The sequence below is a fragment of the Sorex araneus genome, chromosome 2 (genome assembly GCF_027595985.1).
Source record: "Sorex araneus isolate mSorAra2 chromosome 2, mSorAra2.pri, whole genome shotgun sequence".
NCBI classification, from domain to species: Eukaryota; Metazoa; Chordata; class Mammalia; order Eulipotyphla; family Soricidae; genus Sorex; species Sorex araneus.
In genome coordinates this window covers 138826674-138832673 of record NC_073303.1, presented here as the reverse complement: position 1 = coordinate 138832673, position 6000 = coordinate 138826674, and positions in this window count along the sequence as shown.

The following is a 6000-nucleotide window of genomic DNA, read 5'->3' as shown; positions in this document are numbered from 1 at the left end:
ATGTGATTTCTCTTTGAGGTGATAAAAATGTTCTGAAATTAGATAGTGGTGATGTTTCATGGCTCTAAAAATACACTAAAAAACACTGAGTTATACACTTTAAAAGGGTGAGTTAAAGCTCCAGAAAACTGTGACTTAAAAAATACTTTGACAAGACTGGATTAATAGTACAGCAGGGAGAGCGCTTGGCTGGCACATGTCTGGCTCATGCCCATGTTCGATCCCAGGTACCCTCTATGGTTACCTAAACCCACCAGGAGTGAACTCTGCGGGTAAAGTCAGTTAGGTACTACTCAAAACCCAAAAACCTAAAAAGAAAAATCTTTGACCAGGACATTTTTTAATAGTGGGAAATAAGAGACTGAAGTAGGGAGATCATCAAGAGAATATTAGAATTATAGGGGATTTAAGTCCATCTTGCTAACACACAGATAGATATAGATATATAGATATAGATAGATTTTGATACAGATAGATATAAACATATCAATATAGAGATATATATCTGTGTGTGCTATATATGTATCTATACTCACACATATCTGTTTATATATGTTATATATAAAATCTATCTATCTCTATATAAAACAGAATAGATTTCATTTCATGGAAATAGAAGTGGCAAAACTCAGGGTAGGAGCGAGGAGAATTTTCCTTGAACCTAAGGTGAGCCGACATCATCACCAGCTGCCTAACCTGTAGAGCTCGCACCTCTTTGATGTATGGCTGTGGTCACAGGGTGTTGTTTCTCCAGGCGAGAGGGCCATGTTGGTATCCATGTCATTGTGACTCTCCTGTGCAGAGGGAAATAAGGGAGAATCACACTCCTCAGGCACAGTGACAAGAAAGCCTCCCCATGCTCCCAGGAAGCTGTGAAGAAGAAGAGATAATAATAGTTCAGTCACCAGCTCAGCTGCCAGGGGACCTCCTGGCCACACCTGAGTTCATAAATCTTAGCAGTAATGACCATGGAGTCTAGAAGCTTCTTCTCTGTCCTCCTATCGCTCCCACAGCAACGCACACTGGCTGAGCTCATGAAAGTCCTTAGTAAATACTTGGAGGGAAATGGAGGAATGAGGAAATAGAGAACAAAATAGAAAGGACCTAGAAAAGCCCCCTGGGATAACTGGAGTCAGGGCAGCTGTGTACAACTGTGGAGGCAGAGGAACAACACAGCAGAGGAAGTGGCCCTGTGGGAGACACACAGGGAAATGCTGCACTCTATTTGAACCACTCACAGAGAAGTGGCCTGACTCGCTGTACATGAAGCACTCAGCTGGACAAACTCCCTGTCACACCTGAGCAGGCCCTTCTATAAAGCACACTTGACAAGCCCTTAATTTCTTACCTCTGCCCAGTTCCCAGGCAGAAACTCTGATGCAACAACCTTGTGTGCTATGGAGTCAAAACTTGTTTTATTTCTAAGATGGCACTGTTTTTTTTAAAAAAATTGCATTGAGCATCTGAGGCAATAGTACAGAGGGTAGTATTCCGCACTTGCCTGGAATGTGGGCCTACTGGAGTTCAATTCCTGGCACTAAATATGGTCCGCCAAGCACTGCTAGATGTGATCCCTGAGCACAGAGCCAGGAGCAAGGACTGAGCACTGCTGGGTGTGGCCCCCAAACAAAAATAAAAATTGTACTTACTGATTTGAAAACAACATTAACACTTCCTTATGCTATAATTGCTTTGGGTGACTAGGAGAGCAGTGATTACTAGAGTATAATAAAATATTTTCCAGCCCTGTGTTTTTCTTTAAGTCTGGTCCTCTGGGTGAATGTTACGCATTTTAGGGAACCGGGGAATATGTCTGTGTCTTACAAAACCTGCTTAATTATAGATTCAGCCAAGAGATGGGAACTTCGTGACTAATTATGTAGCTAGAACTTCAAATACTAGTTCCTGGGCTTGCCACACTTCCAGTTAGGCAGAAGATAAGACATTAAGAACAACTGCTAAAATACCAACTTTTTTTTTTTTAAATAAATTACCTGAGTTTGGTTGTAGAAAGACCTGGATTTGAGAGCTGGGCAGATCAGAATTTAATACTTGACCATTTCTTTTACTTACTCCCTTAGTAAATGTGTATTGATTATGTCCCAGACTTTGATGACCTAAGTGTGACTAGATAGTCTTTGTTGACAGAGAACATACAGTCTGTCCTACAGCTACATGAAGTACCTATTCTGTTCTTTTTTAAAAGAAAAAAAAAAGTTACTCAGTTTCTCTGCATCTATATTTAAAGATTGGAAAAAAATTAACTAAAAGTTGTATAAGGATCAAGTTGAATAACATAAATAATAAAAGGTCTCTGGTAGTGCTTTTCTAAAAACTAATGCCTCAAAAGAAAAATGGGAGAACTGATCCAACAATTGGATTGGTAGTGGTGGAAGGAGGGAGGCATGGTTTCTGAAAAGGAGGGGCTTTGGGTACACTGGTGATGGGTATGTTGAAATTATGTGCATGAGAAACTATCATTAATAGTATTGTAAATAACAAAACCTCAATCAATAAAAATTTAAAAATTAAAAATATCTCTATATATTTCTATGTGTGTTCTATGTGTGTCTATATGTTATCTATGTGCGTATATGTAAGTTTTGTGATGTCACATTAAATGCATATATATGTAAATGTATATACATATATTTAAGGCCTCAACTTTATTTAAAAATCACTGTAGCACTGTAGCGTTGTCATCCCGTTGTTCATTGATTTGCTTGAGCGGGCACCGGTAATGTCTCCTTTGTGAGACTTGTTGTCTCATAAAACTTACTGTTTTTGGCATATCGAATATGCCATGGGTATCTTGCCAGGCTCTGCCATTTAAAAATCACATTTTAGGGGCTGGAGCAATAGCACAACAGGTAGGGCGTTTGCCTTGCATGCGGCCAACCCGGGTTCAATTCCCAGCATCCCATATGGTCCCCTGAACACCCCCAGGGGTAATTCCTGAGTGCGGAGCCAGGAGTGACCCCTGTGCATTGCCAGGTGTGACCCAAAAAACAAAAACAAAAACAAAATCACATTTTAAAATTTTACTTTCATTCACTCAACAAATATTTATTGCGTGTCTTTGAATGAGGGGTGCTATTCTAAGTATGGGAGGTATGGGAGAACAAATTAGACAAAACATCTACACTTATGGGGCTCACCATCTGGTGGAGGATACAAATAATATATATTAGAAAGCATATAATTTAGAAAAAAACATTTAAAGATAAGAAAGCATGAAAGAAACTATGAAAGTAAAGAGAGAGGGAGGAAGGAGGGATCCAGGAAAGAGGGAGGGAGAGAGTGGGTGAGAAAAGGAGGGCAGAAAGAGGCAGGAAGGAGGGAGAGAAGAAAGAAGGGAGAGAAAGAATATAAAAGCACCGATAACTATTCGGGTCAGACAGAACACTTAACATTCTTGTTTGTGCCCTTGCAGACCTCTTCATATGTTACTGAGAGAACTGCAGGATAACAATCGGCATGTAAATGTCCAGGATTCATGTTGATCCAGTCCAGTCCTTTAGTGTGCGGGAGGCAGAGCCTTTGCCTTGCCCTCCATCTGCTTCCCTCCTCACTCTTCCCTCCATGTTGCTGCTTCTCATTCTTCTCTCCTGATTCTACTGCCCGGTTGTTGGCCTGCTCGGAGGCTTCTGTTGTACATGAAAAAGACCTGGTCCCAGCTGAGCCAGTGCTCTGGGGAGTCTGTGTCAGGGAGCCAATGAAGAATGCCCTTTGAATGGCTTTAATCATTTCATTATTTTATAGACTAATAAAAATCGAGCTCCAGAAAGCTGATGGCTTGTCCATGAAGTATGTCGCAGTTGGAAGTGGAGTCAGAAGCAGAAACGCCTTGAGCTCTGCCATGTGGACACTGCGCTTCAGCCATCTCCCTCTGCCCTGCCTTTCGATGGCTTTCATATTGTGCCAATAGAACCACTAAGCTGTTGTAGTTCTAAGTTACTGCTTGCCTGGAGGCACAAGCTGCTTAGATGGACCCTGGCTTAAAAAGACCATTCATCTGGTAAATCTCCCTCAACTATGTGACAACTATAGAATGCTAAAATTCTAACAAAACCAAAGGGCCAGAGAAAAAGCTCCCATGAGCTCAGTGGGATGAACACATGCTTCGCATCCAGGAGGAGCGGTATCTACCCCCAGCACCTGCAAGGTCCCTCAAGGTGGAGTTCTTGAGTACTTTGAGCTGTGGACTCCAAATAAATGGATTAACACTTGGGTAGGATTAACCCTTGGGTAACCTTAGACTCATCACTTCCCCCTGAGCTGTGGACTTGAGCTGTGGACTCCAAATAAATGGATTAACCCTTGAGTAGGATTAACCCTTGGGTAACCTTAGACTCATCACTTCCCCCTGAGCCTGTGTTTCCTCACAGGTGCAACATAGGGCAGAGTCACTAGACCAGAGCTTCTTCATGCTTTTCCACCTGTGACCCCAGGTATATAAGTGAGTACAAATCAAACTCCCCCCACTTTTGGAGGGAGCCTTCCAAATGATGCTCAGAAGGCCCCATCAGCGATTTTGGCCCGTCTGGCCAGTGCAAGGGCCAGAGGATGCACTAGATCTCTGTAGAGCTCAGAAGTACCCAGTAACCCCAGAGACGCTCAGGGAACTCCAAGGGAGAATCAAACAATTTTCAGGGGTAGCTATGGTGCTGAGAATTGAATCCTCTCTCTCAGTGTCCCCAAAGCAAACATTCAAAGGTAAGAAATCATGAAGAAATTTATTTTACAGCATTTTGAAAGTTCCTTGACTTCCTGCGGTGTGTACATCCCAGCTGAAAAGGCAGCGACGAAACAGAGCTGGAACCTCTCAGCGACATCTGGAGGCCTGAAAAGTTCAGGAAAAGGTGTCTGTGTGCTCTGCCCTTCCTGTCCTGCCCCCAGCCGCCCTTGAGATAGCTCCCTTTTATTTGTCTGGCATGCTGCAAGAGTTCCCAAAAATATTTTATGGGGCTAGGAGAAATTCTTTTATTTATTTTTAAGCATTTAAAAAGTGCCAGATCATCTGAAATCAATTTGTTTCTTTCTCTCCTCCTTCCTTCCTTCCTTCCTTCCTTCCTTCCTTCCTTCCTTCCTTCCTTCCTTCCTTCCTTCCTTCCTTCCTTCCTTCCTTCTTTCTTTCTTTCTTTCTTTCTTTCTTTCTTTCTTTCTTTCTTTCTTTCTTTCTTTCTTTCTTTCTTTCTTTCTTTCTTTCTTTCTTTCTTTCCTTTCTTTCTCTCTCTCTTTCTTTCTTTCTCTTTCTTTCTTTCTTTCTTTCTTTCTTTCTTTCTTTCTTTCTTTCTTTCTTTCTTTCTTTCTTTCTTTCTTTCTTTCTTTCTTCTCTCTCTCTTTTCTTTCTTTCTTTCTCTCTCTCTTTTTCTTTCTTTCTTTCTCTCTCTCTTTCTTTCTTTCTTTCTTTCTTTCTTTCTTTCTTTCTTTCTTTCTTTCTTTCTTTCTTTCTTTCTTTCTTTCTTCCTTCCTTCCTTCCTTTCTTTCTTTTCCTCCTTCTTTCTTTCTTTTTTGGCTTTCTTGGGCTTTCACCTAGCATTGCTCAGGGGTTACTCCTGGCTCTGTGCTCAGGAATTACTCCTGGCGACAATGGGGCACCGTCTGGGATGCTGGGGATTGAACTTGGGTTGGCCACTTGCAAGGCAAACGCCCTCCCTGCTGTACTATAGTTTTAGCCCCTATCTAAAATTTCTTGTTTAAACATTCCATCACAGTTTCTAACATATATTCCAGTTTCTGACATTTCATATTTTCTAAGTTTTAAAGAGTGGTTCCTGATTTTTCTTTCTCTTTTTTAACCCCAGAGGTGTCTCTGCACTTACTTGACAAGATCACCCCCTTAGTTCACTCCTTCGTGATAGGGGTAACCCTACCTAAGCACTAGCCACTGTGTGGGCTGAAAGGTCGGGGTGAAGGCACCTGGATGCTTAGAGGGCCAGAAAGGATGTTTTATTTTTATTTTATTTTTAACTCACAGACATTTGCTCCAAACACCTT